Genomic DNA, 21556 nt, shown 5'->3' on the forward strand with positions numbered 1-21556 from the left:
AGGGCCATCAAAAGGAAAGAGAATGATGAGAAAAAGAAAATTAATTTTGGAGGACGAAGAAGAGTCGTTCGCATCTGGTCCTGAGGGTGCAACGCATGTGAGCTGCTCAAGGTCTAAAGTGTTGGAAAAGGAATTGCAGCTGTACCAGCCTGAACGACAGGGGCGAAGGAAGTCTGCCCTCCAAAAAGAGTTGGAAAATGAATTAAAGGAGCTGGCACAAGAAGCCAAAGCATATAAGGCAGGCAAATGCAAGGTAACCGCTACGTTACCTAAACAGACAAAATGGAGGAAGCGCCAATTTAGTGACATCCTTGCCGAGAAGGGCTTCTTCCCCGAACGCAACCCATTGCCACCATATATAACCGAAATTGTGGATGTAATGGGTTGGGGTCAACTATGTGTTGGGCACACGAGAATTTGGCTCAACCTTGTCTGCCAATTTTATAGCAGTGAGTTTGATATGAAGAAAAATACGACGTTCGTTGATGGTGTTTCTGTGCGCTTCTCAGTCGATAAAATTAATGAAGTGTTTAATATTGCAAGAAACACGAACACGGAGGGAAATCGCATCTTGGAACATCCAACTTCAAGCCAGATAGAAGATACGATAAGAATAATGGCCAAACCTTGAAGCACATGGTAAACATTAAGAAGTGGAGTAATGATCTTAGCATCCAGGAATCTGAAACCAGACGAAAATTATGGTATTACTTGATTAAGACAAGTATCATGCCTATAACGCATGATGAAACATTATCAAGAGAATGCGTCCTAGCCACTTACTGTATCATGCAGCGCATTCCTCTAGACGTAGGGAGGATAATAATGGACCAGATCAAAGCCATTAAAGCAAAACCACGAGGACAAATTTACTTCCCTCGGCTGATCTGTGCGTTGTGTGAACGCGGGGGCATCCCTCTAGGGGATGATTATGAGGAAATCGATGGTCTGATGGATATCAAGTTAATCAGGCATTTGCTTTGCGGTTCACTGTACCAGCCTGCCCTACCTCGCAAGGACTCGGCAGCCCGATCTCGACCCTCTTAATGCATCCCCAAAAGAAGACATGTCCGAGTAAATGAACACAGCGATGAGGCTTCTAAAAATGAAGATTACAAAGCGAAGTATGCATTTACTGATGAAGAAGTGCGGCCAGACTTAAACATCCATCTCCCAAACTCACCTTTGGCCCCGCAAGAAGGGATTCTTGATCCAATGCGGCACGAGACTACCAATTTAGATCAAGAAATCCCTAGTCCCTTTCCTTCCCCCTTACCAGCTCTAATTCCAACTTTTCTACCTCCTCCAATTATTTTTGAACCAACTGGGTTAGGGTCAAGCAACGCAGGAAATCTTGAACACCGAGTTGAAAGAGCCGAAGAGCCAACACCGCAACAACCACACATCGATTTTAACAAGTTGAAAAATTTCATTAGCAATCAACTCAGACCACTGGCTGCATCCATTGAAACACTTCAACAGCTAAATAGGGTTCTAAAGGATTACATGCGACAGCAATCAAGAAGAATGCAGGACCAGTTCGTCCATACAACGTAGTATATTAATCAGGTCCTGGTTGGAATTTTTGCCTTGCCATCGCTACCTGCCCACCTAAGGAACCCTCTGCGCTTTATAGATGAAGACTTTGCAGAAGAACGCGGGGATGACGCACTAGCACAATAAGTTTGGGGGTGTTGGTTATTTTGTATTTTGTATTTTTTTTGTTTCTTTTGATCTTTTGTATTTGTTTGTTATGTTTGTTTATTCCATTACTGAGTTATCCAATGAAATGAATGAAATTTCTATCATTTTTCATCTTTGCATTTGTCCTTAGTATACCTTTTTGTTCTTTAGCTATTTTTTCTCGTCTTGTGCATTATTTTACCTCAATGATATTAGTAATATGAAATTTATAAGTACAGAGTAGGCGTTAGGAAAATCAACAAAGCTTGAACTTTTTTAAAAAGCCTACATGTTTTCTTTCTAACGCATGCCAACTCTAAATCAAAGCTCCTTTCTAAATTCTCAAAGCCTTTTCAAAATTTTGTTTCTCTTTTAGCAATGAGGATTTAGCTTATCTCCAAAATTTGGGGGTGAGGGAAATCCGAGTTAAGACGCATTCATTGAGTACATCAAAATGAAAGGAAACAAAATAAAAAGATGTTAAACATAAACTCCTCTGTCAATACTATAAAAGACAACCTCAAATTGGCATGACTTAAAAATTGGAACAGGCACTTAGTCGTAGTTGGATGCTCGCATGACACCATGAAGTTAAGTTTCCTAGATCAATGCGTCCCAAAACTCCGCTGTCTAGTTTAAAGAAGTTGTATCTTGAAAAGCATACATGCTAGATATGAGTTTAGTTGTGAAGGAATCTCACCCGTAGTTGGATGCTCGCATGACACCAGTGGGGGCAAGCCAAAACAAAAGTGGGATACCTGGAACAATGCATGGGTAACCCAAAATTCATACTTTTTCTTTTAACTGACATCTGTTTTAAAGAAAAAAAAAAAAAAGAGGAAAATCATTTAACGCATTGCTGGTTAAGAAAAAACGAGAATGTTTTAAGAAACTAAAGGAGTTGTTGACAAAAGTCTTGTTGCACCTGAAATAAAACATTCTTCCTTTTAGAAAAGAATCAACCTGTGTTACATTTTCCAAACTCCAGTCTTAAGCTTATAAGTGAATATGATGAGAGGTGAACCCTGCATACTAAAAGCAACGGAGATAGCAAACAATTATTTGGAAGAAATGTTCACCCAAATAGATTAGAAAATGACACATTCAACGTGTGAACTAGGGTCTACTTTGGAAGAAAGGAATATAGGTGTATTCTTTATGTACTTATATTTTTCATGTAATTGTATATTTTATGTATTCGTATTCATTATGTATTTATATGTTTCATGTAATTTTATATTTTATGTATTTGTATTCTTTATTTATCTATATTTGTCATGTAATTGTATATTTTATGTACTTGTATTCTTTATGTACTGATAACTTGTACAAATACAAGTTATTGTGGCTCAAAAGTTGGAACAAATAGGGTCTTTAATGATAAAATCTCATCATTTTTAGAGAAAACGCATGGAATTACTCGAACACTATCAAACTCATGTAAAAGAATGTTTATTGCTAAAATATTGCGACACTAACGCATGATATTGAAGGATCTCAACAAATATTCTAAGTGTCGCAGGTAAAGTCTAACGCATGAGGCATGCATCGAAGGGATTCAGCACAGGGAAGATTCATTGATTGAGGTTGTTTGTGTCAAATCACCACTTGCAAGCATGGGCATCTGCACCGGGCGGCATCTAAAAAGCATCTGATTGTTAGGCGGCTGACCAGGGTATGGAATTTAATGCTATCCATCATCAAGTTGGAGAAGTCTGACGCCTATAAATAAAAGAAATCCCACCAGATGAACGGATCTTTTAGCTCATTGCATAATTCTGAAATTTTAAGACTTTAAAGTTGTGCTGTGTTGACGAGAAGAACAAGATGGAAGAGAACCACCACCATCGTCGATCAAGGAGCGAAGAAAGTTGAGCGAGTAGTACATCCAAACATGGAAGCAACCTTGCGTTCATTACGTTAGTCTTTATTTTACCATCGACATGTGGGAGCACGGCCGATCATTGAGAGGTGTACGCCAAGAGAAGAGCAGAACAGTATTTGTACCTTCAATCCAATTAAGAACTTGCGTTGTTTATATTATTTGTCTTTCTCTTTCTTTTCTGTTCATAAGACTTGTCACCGCGTCCTAGGTCTTTGCATAACTTTCATAGCCAGCCTTAATCCCAGTATCTTGTACATGATGTCTGTATCTTGTATCATCTAGCTTAGGTTTATTGTATTTTTATCACATTTTTACTACTTTCCTTTATTTTATTGCAATTTATATACTTATACAAACTCATTTTTAAAGATTGAAAACTTGGTCGCATATATCATGAATGTACCACAATAACCTAAACCAGTCCCCGTGTTTGACCTCGGATCACACTGAGAAACTTGTGGTGGAATTACACTTGGTTCCATCGTAAGGAAACTTGTGACAACGCATGGCATACTACATGAACATCCATAATTAACGCATAACTAGAAGTAGTATCGCATCATTGTGAGCAATTTATATCATCAATACAAACCTGTTACAAGTTTATGGCGTCATTGTCGGGGAACGATTAATGGTTAATGTTGAATATTTTCATGTTATGTTCATGATAGATCTCTTTGTACTGACTGTTCACCGCGGAGAGCAGTCTGACGACTTGGGAGTGCTGGGGTGATCTGGTAACTCTAAGTGGACCTAGAGATCAAGTGTATTCTTTGTGCAGAGTTCATCGGACCTGAATTAATTGGTAAAGAAATATGGCTGATGAGAATATGGCACCTGCTGGAAACTAGAGGGGAGATTTGCCAGTGCAAGATCCAGGTTTTCTTGCTGCTGACCAGAACATCCCTATGAGGGAATATGCAGCGCCAGATTTCTATAATTTTTCAAGACCAGTAGTTGAGGGGAATGCAAGCTTTGAAATAAAACCTATCATGCTTCAAATGATTCAGAATATGGGACAATTCGGAGGATTATAGGGAGAAGACCCACACGCACATTTGACTAATTTTGCAGACATGTGTAGCGCATTCTCCATGCCTGGTGTAATGCAAGAAAGTCTTAAACTATATCTATTCCCGTACAAATTGCGGGATGAAGTAAAGAGGTGGGCTCAAGCATTAGAGCCATGTGAAATTCATAGATGGGAGCAGTTGGTTGATAGGTTCATGAACAGATTCTTCCCTCCATCTGTCAACGCAAAGAGGCGGAGGGAGGTTTTGAATTTCGAGCAAAAGGGTTATGAAACCCGCTTGGGTGCAATTCCGACAGTTAGTAAAGAACTGTCCGCATATTAGGATTCCTGATAGTATTTTGATGGAAACCTTTTACAATGGCCTGGACTCATCAATGCAAGCAGTTGTCGACTCCTCCACAGAGGGGGGATTAATGAATAAGTCATATACGGAAGAAAAAAACATATTGGATCACATATTGCGACATTCTGACGAATGGATTGATACTGGGCTTGAGGTAAGATGTCTAGAGCCAAAAAAAGTAGAAAGGGCCGATGCGCCAAGGAACACAATGAGCACATTGGTCGAGCAAATGACCACGATGACATCGCTCCTCCATACAGTGGCTAATCAGTAGAGAACTCTTTCCCAAAGAACAACGCAAGTTAATGCGGTGACTCATACGATTGCTATGGATTGCACTCAATGGGAAGAGGTACATCCAGTAGACGTTTTCCGATGGAGTCAACAACTCATATATGCTATGTATGATGAAGCATTGGGCAACAACCACAACCCTGGTTGGGGGGGTCACCCAATTCTTGGTTTGGATGAGAATTTCAATTTAGTTATCAAAAGGATCGAGGCATCCCTCCGGTTTTCACTAATCCGGACTTTCTTCGCCAGCTACACATTAATATTCCCTTGATAGAAGCATTAAAGTAGATACCGAGTTATGTGAAATTGCTCAAGGATATTCTCGCAAACAAGAGAAAGATTGGGGAAAATGAAACAATTGCACTAACATATGAGTGTAGTGCCTTGTTTCAAAACAATCTCCTTACTAAAATGAAGGATCCTGGGACTTTTACGTTGCCCTGCACCATAAGAGGGAAGATGGTCGGAAACGCGCGGTGTGATTTAGGGGCAAGCATAAATTTGATGCCCTTGTCAATTTTTAAGAAGTTGGACATCGACGAAGCAATGCCAACCATGATCACATTACAGCTAGCTGATAGATCAATAAAGCTTACGGAGGCAAGATAGAAGGTGTTCTCATGCAAGTGGACAAGTTTATCTTCCCAGCAGACTTTGTTATACTGGATTATGAGGCCGATAGAGAAATTCCTATCATTCTGGGACACCTATTTCTCGCCACAAGATGGGCGTTATATGATGTGCAGAAATGAGAGTTTACCATCCAGGTAGATGATCAAGAAGTAAAATTCAACGTACTCAATGCGTTAAAGTACCCAGGAGATATAGAGAACTGCCAATATATCGAAGAGTTGTGGGGAGAATAGCGGCATGAACCCCTAAAGAAAATGGAGAAGGAGGACTTTGAAATCGACACAATGTTAGAGGAGGATTGCGCTGCAATTCATGCAGAATCTAATTTTGAACCACTCAAGATATCTGAAAGGACATCGCAGCGCATCAAGCCATCTTTAGAAAAGCCACCTGTGTTAGAGTTAAAGCCATTGTCGGTGCACCTAAAGTATGCTCTCACACGGATCCTAAGAAATAACGCAAAAGCCTTAGGATGGACCTTGTCAGACATTCGAGGAATCAGTAAAATAGAAAGATAAAGCCGCTTGAACCCTGCCATGAAGGAGGTTGTAAAGAAGGAAACAGTAAAATGGCTGGACGCCGGTGTCATCTACTCGATATCTAATAGCAGTTGGATGAGCCCAGTACAATGTGAGCCGAAGAAAGGAGGGATGACAGTCACTAATGACAATAATGAATTGGTTCCGCAAGGAAAACTACGGGGTGGAGAATCTACATGGACTATCGCAAGCTGAATTTGGCCACTAAAAAGGACCACTTTCCACTCCCATTCATTGATCAGATGTTAGATAGACTTGCTAGGAATGAATTTTTATGTTTTCTTGATGTGTAGTCAGGGTATAACCAAATAGCAATTATGCCGGAGGACTAAGACAAGACGACCTTCACGTGCCCATTTGGTAAGTTCGCATTCCGACACATGCCATTTGGACTCTGTAATGCACCAGGCACTTTCCAATAATGCATGATGGCAATATTTTCAGATTACTTGGAGGAGTCATTCGAGGTATTCATGGATGATTTCTCAGTCTTCGGCAGTAATTATGACTCCTGTTTAACTAACCTCGAAAAAGTCTTAAAGAGATGCGTGGCAACAAATCTTGTTTTGAACTGGGAGAAATGCCACTTTATGGTGGAGGAAGGAATAGTTATGGGTCACAAAATCTCCAAGGTAGGATTGGAAGTCATTCAGGCAAAAATCGACGCAATTTCCAAATTACCCCCACCTATGAATGTAAAGATACTTAGGAGCTTTCTGGGACATGCAGGATTTTATAGAAGATTTATTCGCAACTTCTCCCAGATCGCAAGACCTTTAAGTGCACTTCTAGAAGTTGACCGCGAGTATAATTTCGTTGACGACTGCACCAAAGCATTTAACATCTTGAAAGAGGCACTAATCTCCACACCAATTTTGACTGCGCCCAATTAGACGCAACCATTTGCATTAATGTGTGATGCTAGCGGATATGTTGTGGGCGCAGTTTTGAATCAGCAACGGGAAAATGTGTTGCATCCTATTTATTATGTGAGCAAAACACTGAACGACACACAGGAGAACTATACGACCACAGAAAAAGAAATGCTCGCAGTGGTATTTGCACTAGAAAAGTTCCGAAAATAATTAATCGGAAAAAAGGTTGTGGTATATATGGATCATTCTGCGATTAAATATCTAATGACAAAGAAGGATGCAAAACCGAGGTTGATACGGTGGGTGTTGCTCTTGCAAGAGTTTGACCTAGAAATCAAAGACCTAAAGGGCACCGAGAACCAAATCGCAGATCATTTGTCAAGATTGGAAAATTGCGAGGTTCAAGGGACAGAAAAAGATATTGAGGAAAGATTCCCCGATGAGCTGCTAATGGCAGTAGACATTAATGTTCCCTGGTATGCAGACATAGTAAACTTCCTAGTTTGCGGTCAACTACCGGATGATTATACATACCAGCAGAAGAAGAAACTAAGACATGACGCCAAATTTTATTTCTGGGATGATCCATTCCTCTATCAACAAGGACCTGATCATATAATACGTTGATGTGTTCCTGAGGATGAAGCCAAACACATTTTAGAACTCTGTCATAAATCCCCATACGAAGGATATTTTGGAGGGCAAACGATGGCAGCAAAAGTCTTGTAGTGTGACTACTTTTGGCCAACACTGTTTAAAGATGCCCATGCCCAGATTGTGCAATGCGACAGGTGTCAAAGGACGGAGAATATGTCTAAAAGAAATGAAATGCCATTGACGTCAATCTTAGAAGTTGAATTATTTGATGTTTGGGGAATTGACTTCATGGGCCCGTTTCCACCATCTGAAGGTCATCAATATACTATGGTTGCAGTTGATTATGTATGGAAATGGGTTGAGGCCATCGCATGTGCCAAGAATGACGCGGCCACTGTGGTGAAGTTTCTGAAGAAAAACATTTTTGCTCGATATGGGACACCACGACCTTAATCAGCAATGAGGGCTCTCACTTTATCAACCGCATAATTGCTAACCTATTGACTAAATTCAACATCAGCCATCGAGTTGCAACTGCTTATCACCCACAGACTAATGGGCAGGCATAGATTTCTAACAGAGAAATCAAAACTATCATTAAGAAGGTAGTTAATACTGTCAGGAGCGATTGGTCACCCAAACTTGATGAGGCACTATGGGCTTATAGGACTGTCTACAAAACACCAATTGGCAAGTCCCCGTACGCCCTGGTCTTTGGAAAAGCTTATCATCTGCTGCTTGAGTTGGAACATAAGGGGATGTAGGCATACAAGAAGCTGAAGTTTGATTTAGCCAGTTGGGGGAAAGTCCGGAAGCTTCAATTGAATCAGGTTGTCGAATGGCGAAAGGATGCCTATGACAATGCTAAGATATATAAGGAGAAAACGAAGAAATGGCACGATGACCGCATCAATGACTGAACATGCACCGAAGGTCAACATGTATTATTATTTAATGCACGTTTGTGACTGTTCCCAGGAAAGTTGAACTCTCGTTGGTCGGGGCCATTCCGAATCAAGACAATCTTTCCTCACGGCGTAGTGAATTAACAACTTTATACGGGAGCAGTGCATTCAAAGTCAATGGTCAGCGGATCAAACCCTATTATGGGCAAGCAGGATTAAACCACTTGCAGGGTAAGCAACTGCAGTAACTCTAAGAACTTCTTTCAATCGACCTTCCTATTTATGTTTTCTTGCTTTCTTTACCGCTTTCTTTTACCATTTTCTTACTTCTATAATTAATGTGTAGTAGGATTATTCTTTTATGTTTTGGCAATTTAATTTCGCATATGTTTCCATACTTTAAATGTAGTAGCACCAATCATATAATTTTGTGAATGACGGGATGAATCACCGTAAGGTCTTTTCGACTTGCGTTTTTGATGAATTATGAAGAGAGGAAAATAAACTGGTATGTATAAGAGGATGGGTGTAGTAAGTGAAATCAAGAGAAGCTATGCGTCTAGTACACCCAAATACATTACGGTGAGGGGTGTGTTGCGCACGTATATGTCCTTTGCCCAGCCTTAATTCAACACACTATGTTGAGGTATCCTCTAAAAATGTGTTTAGTTAAGGGGTATGTTGTGGGGATGTATGTGTGTTGCCCGTCCTCGGCAAAAATGTATCTGTGTTTATTGGAAGCATGGTGTGAATTTTAAATCATGCACCTTTCTGAGTCAAATTTGTAAGATAAACAAATTCTTTGGCTCTTAGAAAATTTTTTGTAATGCGTTCATTTGTAATATATTTGTATACTTTGTTAATAGTCAATACAATCAGAGTATATATTCACTCTACTTTTTGCCTGTGCCTCATTCTTTATCTTCCTTTGTTAATTTTATTAACATTCTTAATCTTTTATTTTTACGATCTTCATTGCGTTGCTATGATGTATTATATGTTTACACTTCGAAACATTTCCCATTCTTAGTAAATTCTGACTAACACTTAGTTAACTCTTAGTTTAGCAGTACTTTACCTTTTATCTTTCAAAGTTCTGCTCAAATCTTCTTTTTAAAATTTTCTTTTAAGTGTTTGTCTAGTCTATCCAAACAACACAATGAGGACCTTGCTCATCTTTAAATTTGGGGGTGAGGAAGGTCTGAGCAGATAATATCAAGAATATGCAGTATTTAAGAAAATGCGTCCATTTTCCATTTTCATTAAAAAAAAAATTATGCAAAACTTTAATGTCGGCGCAAGGGAAAATTTCAAAACTGTTCCCAACCTGATAAGAGTTTAGTTGTGAAAGGAGCATGCTTGTAGTTGGATGTTCGTATGACACTCGTAGAAGCAAGCCAAAACGAAGGTGGGTTTCCAAGAACAACGTAGTATAAAAAAAAAGAGAAAAATAAAAAGAGTGCAAGGGACAACTCCTCTGATTATCATGAGTTAAAGTTGAAACTGGCACACAACTGTAGTTGGATGTTCGCATGACACCCGTAGGGACAAGCCAAAACGAAGAGTGTAACCATGATCAACTGTCTCTAAGTGAATAAATGACGTAAAGTTTTTCTCACCGCATATAGATACATCAAGTTGTTTTGACAAAGAAGAGATAAACATTCTATTTTGAAAATTAGAAAAGTGTCTTTGAGCAGAATTTTGTTACATAGAAGAATAAAGTAGGGTTGGCTAAGAATTAGCAAGGATAGAAGGAAAGTGCAATGTCAAGTAATGTGCCTAAGTGTAACATTCGAAGCAACCAATCATCGCAGAAATATAGGATAGGAATCGAGCATGATTGCCTTAGTAGAAGATATGCTTGAGGACAAGCATATATCTAAATTTGGGGGTGTGATAACTTGTAGAAATACAAGTTATTTATGCCACCTTATCTAGATATTACGGCCAAAAGTTAGTAATTATGTGCCAATTGTATAAAAATTAGCCTAGTATTGCAATAATTATAAATGTTTGTGATTACACCCACTAACACCAAAAAGATGGAAGACAAGCCGAACTTTACTCTATTTTGCAGGAGACCAAGTCACCGCTTGCGCTCAAGGCTCATGAGAGACTAATCAACGTATCTTTGTCACATTGCGCCTATCAATCAACAATGAAGAGACAATTACAGCAATGATGGCGCAATGCGACAGTCGATCCAAAAGCTGTGCTTCAACCGCATGCGGTAATAAAAACAAACACCGCATGCAAACCTATAATCAAAAGATGCAGCTGAGCAACGCAAGAGCGGAGGATTGAGACACGTGTACAACTAACGGTTGTGCATAATTGACGGTCTGATTGCATAACAGAAGGAATAATATCCCTCCATCTTCAGAATTACCATAACCATGAGTGGGGACCACAAGGCCGGAGTCAAAGATCTGCACCTATAAATACCCCATTGATTTCAAAGAAAAGGGATGCTACTTGATACGGGGCTAAGTGCTGCTAGATTGTAGAGAAAAGGCTGAGTTGAGTGCTTAAGAGAAAAAATCCAAGAAGAAGACAAGATAAGGCCGGGAGGTGAATCTCAGACCCAACCTACAAAACACTCGATCGAAAGGTCTTTGCAAAGATCCCTGCTACCGGTAGAGCAAGCCTGAGAGGAAAGCTCTTCCTACCATCAAATCCATCATATCCGGCAAGCAGATCTTAATTAAATTTGTGCCAAGACATTGGCACTTGTTTGTATCTGTTCTACCTCCCTTTCATTGTGTATTTCATATTTTCTTTATCTCTTCATTCACACACCATGTATCAAACTCTTAGTAGAAATATTAAATGTTTCGATAAATTCCATTTACCATTCTCTGTCTATTTCCATTCACTCAGCAATCACTTTCTCCATGATATCCTCTTAATCCCCTGATGAGAAATATGAATCACTAAGAACTTAATCTGTATTAAATATATAAAATACGTTTAGCTAAAGCATGTTAGACGAAATCTTCACCTGTGAGAGCAGAACTGAAGGTGTTATTCTGATCTATCGAAAGAAATTCAGAAGAATGCATTAACTAAAGCGAGTAGTACATCCAAACATGGAAGCAACCTTGCGTTCATTACGTTAGTCTCTGTTTTACCACCGACATGTGGGAGCACGGCTGATCACTGATAGGTGTACGCCAAGAGAAGAGCTGAACAGTATTTGTACATTCAATCCAATTAAGAACTTGCGTTGTTTGTATTATTTGTCTTTCTCTTTCTTTTCTGTTCACAAGACTTGTCACTGCATCCCAGGTCTTTGATAACTTTCACAGCCAGCCTTAATCCCAGCATCTTGTACATGAAGTCTGTATCTTGTATCATCTAGCTTAGGTTTATTGTATTTTTATGTTTTTATCACATCTTTACTATTTTCCTTTATTTTATTGCAATTTATATACTTATACAAACTCATTTTTAAAGATTGAAAACTTGGTCGTATATATCATGAACATACCATAATAACCTAAACCAGTCCCCATGTTCGACCTCGAATCACATCGAAAAACATGCGGTGGAATTGCATTTGGTTCCATCGTAAGGAAACTTGTGACAACGTAAGGCATACTACATGAACATCCATAATTAACGCATAACTAGAAGTAGTATCGCATTATTGTGAGCAATTTATATCATCAATACAAACCCGTTACAATAGTTCTTCCACTGTAGTGTTGAATTGTCGGAGAAGAGAGGCGACTGCACAACATACTATCCCATTTGATCATCGCATTATTCCATATGTTCAGTAGGCAGGTTTTCTTGGGGTTGCATAAATTGGTTTTATCCAGCTTGATTAGCACCTTATTACTACTCTAGTTGAGCGTTTGAGACCAGAAACCCACACATTTCACCTGCCTTGTAGGGAATGTATGATTACGCTGCAGAATGTTGCCATAAAATTTGGGTTATAAGTGGACGGGCAACCATTGACAGGTTCACTATGGTATGACTAGAAGAATGTTTGTGAAGAGCTCTGAGGCATTCTACCAGAGGATCTGAAGGAATCAAATTGAGTATCCCCTAGTTGGCGTCCCAATTTCCAGAATTACCTCCTAATGCTGACGACATTAGCGTACGTAGGTATGCACGAGCATACATCCTGCAACTTATTAGAGGATTTTTTTTTTTTTGCTGACAAGTCAAATACTCTAGTGCATCTCATGTTCCTCCCACTATTGTATGATTTCGAGCATGCTGATATGTACTCGTGGGGCTTCCAATGCACAAGCGTTGGAAATAATGGGGCCACTAATACTATTACAAGTATGGACTTATGATCGATTTCCAATTATAGCACCACAAGTCTAGCTACATGTCATTGATCATCGTCCACTTAGTACTAGGTATTATTTCATTTATATATTTATTTCGTCTCCATTTTATGTAAGAATATAAATTAATTGTATTTTTTATAATTTTAGACGGAGTGGTGTATCAGCTGCCTCTGAACAGTCAGCAAATATGTTACTTGTGTACAGAAAAATATTTGACATGTTGATGCACAATCAGGTAGTAAATATATATATAAATGAATATTTAAAACATTTTACTTGTATACTTATTATTTTTTTTTTGTCAGATTATTTGGACGCCATACACACAACAGATTTGGTCATCTTTACCTGATTATTATCGTGATGGTGAAGACATTCGGTTGACCGTTAGCCCTCTTATATGCTTCCATAGAGTAGAGTTCCATCATCTAGATCGTGTGTTGAGACAGTTTGATCTGCGACAAATGACACCTTCGTTGTCCTATACACTCCCAGCACTACACCAGATCAATTTGAGAGGTAAGCACGACCAAGATTGGCATCGAATCCATGTGGAATATTTATCTTACTGGCATGGACGACATGATCGTTGTGCATAGGGAGAATTAACAAATGGGTCAGCTATATCAGACGACTACTTTTCCTGGTACAATTCGATCATGAGACGATTTATCACATTTGACGACACTTATTATTACTGCACGGTAAGAGATTTAAAATCAGACATTTTCCATATATATGATATGAATATTGTTTAATATTTATTTTTTTTTATTGTACAAAATAATTTTTTCGGCGATGTTCCAATATTCAGTGCTGAACAACTTACCAGAATTGGGTTCAATGTGTCAGCAAACATTGGTCAACATAGAAGGTATTATTTAACAAACAAGACGACTCAATGTTTCTGACACCGATCGAAGACGTATTCGTTGTAGACGACAGCAACAACAAGGTGAACCTAATTTAGAGGGACACGAAGACAACCCCCATAAGGGGTAAGGGCTAGGGGGGTCGTTTTTAAATTTCATGTAAACTTTCTGTTCTCACGAAATTTCAAGAGAAATTTATTTCGTGGAACTTGAACTTTATATTTGTATTAATTTTGTGGAAAGCTAGCACAATCTCTAATACATAGTATTTGATGCTATTAAAATAAACTATAATCTTTGAGTTGCTTGATTTTCTTGAACGATTGACCTTTGGGTTTATTGATCTTCTTGGTTGATCGGCCTTTGGGCTTGTTGATCTTCTTGAACGATCGACCTTTGAGCTTATTGATCTTCTTGGACAATCGACCTTTGGGCTTATTGATTTTCTTGGACGATCGGCCTTTGGGCTTGTTGATCTTGTTGAATGATCGGCCTTTGGGCTTGTTGATCTTCTTGGAGGATTATTGTTCGCACGAGACCTCTGGAGAAACTTGTTTCGTGGAGTTGAACTTAAGTTGCCATTGATGTTGATGTTACTTTGATGCGATGTGGTTCAATCTCTAGTGTTTGATTGTCACACCCCACCTCAGATCACCCTCTTAGCCTAGAGAGGGTTGTGACTGCAGCAGTTATCAACCCTTAGGCTGACACTTACTGCCTAAAAACTCTTGCAGAATAACTCTGATACCAAATACAAATTATATGCAACGGACGGCTGTAGGCCCACAATTTATTAACTTAGAAACTTAATATGTTTAGAGTATTTACAACATTAGATTTACAAGTCCCAAAACCCACAAACCCTAGTCCCTATATGAACAATAGTAACATGTGTACAATATTAACAGTAACCACCTAGCAAACGGTTACAAGTCTTTTGGTCCTTTAGTGGCAGAGCAGATACTGAGCTGTCTTCAGAGAATTTGACCGCTACCTGGGGGGGGGGGGGGGGGGAACAAAAACATTTGAAAACGGGGTGAGCTTACGCCCAGTGAGTGACCGAGAAAACATAGTAAATTCTCATGCATAATTTCAGAAAATAGTTTTATCTGAAATATAAACTTTTGCAGCATAAATATTTTCCAAGCGTAATGTATATAAAACGGTTTTAAACATAAAACAGTAAAATCATTTCTCAAATCAAAGTACTGTATATCTGGTAAAATAATCCCAACACCAACTACTAGTCCAGAGAGAACCCTTTTGCTCAATCTCTGACTTTATTCACCTGTGGCCACATTAAGTACCTTCACATATTAGGTACTATTGCTCAGATACCTTCTCCTTGTACTTCAGTATCGAGCTACTAGGATACCTTCTCCAACGTACTTCAGTATCCCGTTGGCTTGGTACCTTCTCAAACGTACTTCAGTACCAATAGATACCTTCTCCTAGTACTTCAGTATCTAGTTGGGTGGATGCCTTCTCCTTGTACTTCAGCATTGCATTTTACAAAAACTATTTATAAACAACTTTTCTCTTTAAAGTATGCACAGTATAACACATATACAACATAGCTTTAAAGATGGTAACGCATGGTGGATAAAATCAATACATATACATATGTAAATAGTTTTTCAAGTATATGCATGCGTTCAAATCACAATTCAAACTTGCTTGGAAACCACTTTATAAAACTAGTAGGCATGAGAATTATTTTCGCAAACATGCTTTCTGTAAAACGTTTGTAATCAAAATAGTTTTAAAACGTTTTAGTTCGAAAACATTTTAGCCACTCACCTCGTACTCTTAGGAACGTTTCACTCTAGTAGCTCCTCGGGACCCTTTTTCACCCCTAGAATCCAGATTTAATTTCAACTTAGATTACTTATAGTTCAGAACCTTATTTGGAAATACTTCCTTCTACAAACTTATTCTAAAATGTCTTAGAAATCTTACCCTAAACTTTCATCTCAGAATATCTCATGGTTTGGCTGGAATCTCAAAATCTTCAAGACTGGCCCAGACTGATCTGACAATCTGCCCCTTCTACCTTATTCTCAACCTCCAGCACAGTTCCTTTGAGTCTTTTCCTTTGGCAGCCCTACTCTAAAAACTAGACTTTCAGAGCTTTCCGATGGCTTTGGAATCACTCCAAACGCACGAGTATATTGGAAGATCTCCTCGTCCAAAATTGACACATTCATCTGAACCCTCACTGCCCTCTACTTTCTCTACGAAATTTATGATTTTTGTGTGATTTGAAAATGAAATCCCAACTCTCTATTTATAGGAATTCAAATTGCTCGTGGGATTGATAGCACCTACTTGGTTGCATGGCCAAATGTTTAATCCTCCCTTTATCAACGTCAGCTGACTTTACCTTGGTTCAATGTGTTCTTCCTAAACGCATCTAACACAGTTTCTTAGGGTTTAAGAATTTCTCTTAATCGGACAACTAAATTTTAATTGACGTTTGCCCTTATGTCTTCAAGCTTTGTTTGTATTCAAATTAGGGTTTTTACATACATAATCCACCCCAATGCGTCCAAATACATTGCCCAGAAGCTTGCTCGGCCGTTCAATGCATAGGTGAAGCATGGGCGTGACGTTCGAATCGGAAAAAGCAAGGCTAACACATAGGCGCTCTCGCTCTTTCCGCTCTCGGCAGTGTCGCTCACTCCACTCTCGGAAGTGTCACTCTCTCCCACTTTCTCGCTGGTCTCACTCTCTTCACTCTCGCTCTCTTCAGTAATCTCGCTGGTCAGCTCTCTCCAATCTCGCTCTCTCCCTCGCTCTCTCCAGCTTCCTCTCCAACTTTTCTCTCCACTCACGCTCTCTCCAGCTTTCTCGCTGGTCTCGCTCTCTCCAGCTCTCTCACTGGTCTCGCTTTCTCCCATCTTCTATCCAATCTTGCTCTCTCTCATTTCCTCTCCAATCTTGCTGGTCTCGATCCCAATGATCTCGATCTCTCCATCTTTCTCTCCAAGTTTTCTCTCCAATATTTAGCTACTGTGACAAATGTTCCCCGTATATATTTTTTTTTTACCCGTTTACTCACCACTTAATGATATTTTTACACGGATCTTTCAGGATAATTCCAAAATAATATTTTCTATATTTTCCCTTAATTCCTTACTCCGTACTTCACCTAATTTTTCATACTTAGCCGTATTCTTCCCCGAATTTTCCAAACTCAATCTTCATATTATTCCACATTAATTCCACATACATAATTTCTATATTTATTCCTACTTAATATTTTTCCGCAAGTTTTCCAATATTATTTTCTCCTTTCAAATCTCCATTCCTTCTTTCACCATCACACTAACTATTTTCAACAACCTATTTATTATACAAATTTCATTGCAATTTTACCAATTAAAGCTCAACTTAAATTATTCAAGGAAAATCTACTTAACACTTAGAAATTTCCTTTCCCTTAACTTAGGATTTATCTTTCACTTAGTTAATTCCTTTTTATCATTTGCTTAAGTAAGGGGAATAGAAATTCGGGTTTCACATTGATCCTCTGATTCTCTCCCGATTGAATGCATATGCTTGATGTATAGAAGCAAGGCGTGTGGATGTTCTTGAGCTTCGAGTCTTGGAAGAATGCTTGTATCTTCAAAGGACTTTAGTCTTCAAACGTATTCAGAATGCTTGTATCTTCAAAAGACTTCAACCTTCAGAATGTTTATATCTTCAAAGGACTTCAGTCTTCAAGCATGGTCAGAATGCTTGTATCTTCAAATGACTTCAGTCTTCAAAAGGCTTGTATCTTCAAAGGACTTCAATCTTCAGAATGCTTGTATCTTCAAAGGACTTCAGTCTTCGAGCGTGGTCAGCTTCAGGAGTAAAATAGTCTTCTAATTATAGAGAATTCTCTCTAAGATTTCTGGAATGCAGAATTGCTGATCCCTCCAAATGAGGAGAGTTTTTCTATTTATAGAGTTTATAGGTGGGCTTGGGCTCGGTTGATCCATGGGTCTGGCCTTTGGGCCCAATTAGTTGGACTTGTGCTTAGTTGGTCTGTGGTCTGGGCCCAATTAATCGGATTTAGACCTGATTTGACATTTGGGTCAAATTCAACCTATTTTCGGGCTTAGTTGGACTTTGACCCAAAAATATCAAATTTGGCCAAATTAATCTTATCTAATTCAACGGTCTTGATAAAAACACGAGGCGTCATCGAAATTTGTCTTCAACTTCAATTTAGAACATATGTCAACTCCTAATTGAGCCCAAATTTAATGATTTAAAATTTCGTCCTTAATTTAGTAAATGACATGACAACTTGTGATTGGTCCAAAATTTCTCATTCAACACTTTCATTTTCAAATTGTAAATTAAAGAACTAATTATAAATATTCTTTAATATCATGACATTTTTTTTAATATGAGTGCAAGATGTTTTCATTGTAGATTAAATATATAATTAAGTTTAATAATGAAGGAATTTGTGGACCCATTCCTAAAGTTTTAATATTGTTGTACATCTACAATTAAAAAAAATAGTCAACACTTTAAAAAAAAAGATAAGCAAATTGTGGACCGGGTCCACGAGTTTGCATCTGAGTGGTCAACCAGTCAGCCGACGTGGTGTTGACTAGATTAAACGGTACTCGTGTACCCAGTACACGATTTCACTACCCAATTTTGTCAATAGTTTTCCAAAACACCTATTCTTAGAAAAAGTTTCCCTCCAACCCTATTTCTGTCATTATATTTTAAAAAAACATTATTTAAAAAAATTTCAAAAATATCACATTTTCAGAGCTTTTTTTCTTATTATTTTAAAAAAGAGAGATAAAATAACTTGTATTTCTACAAGTTATCACTAATAGTACCTATCACTGACTGTATCACTAAAAGTATATCACATTAGAAGGATATCATTGATACCATCTCTAAGTGATATCCTTAATAGACTACTATCAATGATATGAAGGTAATATTTCTACAAAATGATATTGTTCTTATTTGTTTTCAGTATAAATAGGGCAAAGAAAGAGAAAATTATTGGAAGGATAATTATCAACATCTGGAAAAAATGCCCAAAAAGCTCAAGGTCCACAATCTAATGATATTTTATAAATGTATACATTTGTAGTTGCTTTTTTCTTATACTTATGTTGTTATATCAACAGAAAAATGTATTAATAGTTCTTGAAAGTGAATGGAGAAACCCATTGAAAGTGGGCTTCTTCATAACGTTAGAACTCTTATCCCACATAGGAACTTTAGATGAACTATCACTCCAACTATTTAAGGAAGATCCTTTTGATCACTTATTAGACATGAAAATGAAAAGGTGCCCATCCAACTCATATCACACCTTATTAGAAGGCAATGCATGACTACAAAACAAAACATCTTGGCCTTTAATATAGGACTAATTTTAGAATTTGACCTCAAAGAATTTTGTTTAATAACCAGTTTGAATTGTGAAGAGTACCCTATAGATGGTTTTTATAGTGTAAAAGAATCAATGAATAACATAAGTAGGAACTTCTTCTTCAAGACAAATATGGAAATTGTAAGGAGAGAACTACAACCTACATTTAATTTATTAGTTTCTTATGCAAATATACCCATTGATCTAAGGGTCAAACTTGTTAACTTGTATTTTTTTAGAGAGTTTTCTAATTCCTACACATGGACATAATAAAGTAAGTTGGAAGCATCTAAATATGTTGGACGATTAAGAAAAATTTAGATCTTATCCATGGGGAGGGTATCTTTTGAACTTACTATAGAATTTTTTATGAAGGATATTAATTACCAACAAACCATCTTCAATTTTCCTCCAAGGATTTTCACTTGTCTTGGTTTATTGGGCTTTTAAGGTGATACCAAGACTATCCAACTTTACTATTGGATTTGTAAGAAGAATCAAAAGTGATGAGCCAAGAATTGCTTAATGGGAATCTCAAAAACCTAATGATTGACAACACATCAATAACAATATCTACAAAGCCATTGGTGTAAGTATTTTATCATTGTTATTTCCTTTATTTACTTATTATTAGCATGCTATCGATGATAGAAATTATTACTAATATTATATTATAAATGAGAGCTTCTATCACTAATAACTAAGTAATAACATGAAAGGTGCCACTAACTTTAATTTATCAGTAATAGCTTTTACCACCGATTTTGAGCTACCAGTGATAGCTTCTATCATTGATAAGATGTTATCATAGATCAACTTGAAATCAGTGATAGTTTCTATAAACATGGCATCAAGTAGTGATAGTATCACTGACATCTTCATTAATCTTTTAGTTTTTTGTTGCTTCATTGGTTTCTACTGAACGAGAATTAATCAAACTACTTTGGGTATATTTCGGAGCTGACAACAAAGGAGATGGAGATTGAAAAGGAAAAAGAAGAAAAACAAATATCAATTAGAAGAAAAATAACATCACTACAAGAAGGAATTGAAGAACTAAAAAAGGACAAGAAGACATTAAGAAAGACATTCATGAAAAACATAGGGAGATTCTTGATATACCGAGCTACATAAAAGAAGTTATCAGTGATTAAATTCCAAAAAAAAAATGTGGTGAAAAGCAATCTCAAGAATTTCTTGAGAAGAACAAAGTACCATCATCTAGTTTGAGCTTTTAGATGCAAGTTTGAAACTTATAGATGTAGGAGGCAAAGAGGTAAAATTTGTGATTTTTTTATTTTTTATTTTTTTTATAAAGAAGTATATATAATAAAAAAAATGATATATGCATGTAGACTGAAGATGAAACTACTGAGGACAAGAAGGCTCAAGAAAATGACTAACAGAAATAGGATAAGAAAATGTAAAAGTGCAAGATGAAGAGAAAGATCAAGAAGAAAAGGATGATAAAGATAAAGAAGATGAACAAAATGTAGATGAACAAAATAGACCAAAAAAAAAAGGAACAATAGAAAGAAGGTAAGTATTGATTGATTGATGTTTTGAAGTATAAGAATAGCATCCTATCAACGATTGCTTCCATAACTAATACCATACTACTAGTGATAGCCTCTAATCACTAATAACATACTATCCAGATAGCTTCTATCACTGATAGTATAAATAATAGTAAGCTTTATTTATTTTACTGATAGCGTATTGATAGATGTCACGTTGCTTTTGATTTCATGATTTTAGGTTGTTGAAAAAACTCTTAAAAAGAGTAAAATAAAAATAAAGTATAGACCAAAGCTTGCAGCTAAAAATATGAACGAGCTTGTTGTTGAGAAGAGGCCAAAAAGGCAAACAAAACCAACCCAAAAAATTTTCGAGAATGCAAAAAATCCAAGAAAAGACAAAAAAAAAAAAATGTGTCTCCAAGAAAAGTTGCAATGCATTCTCCTAGATAAAAGGATGATGCTCCAAGCTTTGATCTTAAAATATCAAAACTTTGATTGCATATAATAATTAGGTGTTTGTTTGACAATAGATTGGTTTTTGTTAGACAATGGATTGTTATGGTTGAGATTTTTTTAAAACTAGATTATTATGCTTTTACAAGACATTTTTATTTTGAAATACACATCTTTTAGTTTTGTACTTTTAGAAATGAAATAAAAATTTTG

The sequence above is a fragment of the Benincasa hispida genome, chromosome 11 (assembly GCF_027475165.1).
Source record: "Benincasa hispida cultivar pf3 chromosome 11, pf3_genome.v1.1, whole genome shotgun sequence".
In the NCBI taxonomy this organism is placed as follows: Eukaryota; Viridiplantae; Streptophyta; class Magnoliopsida; order Cucurbitales; family Cucurbitaceae; genus Benincasa; species Benincasa hispida.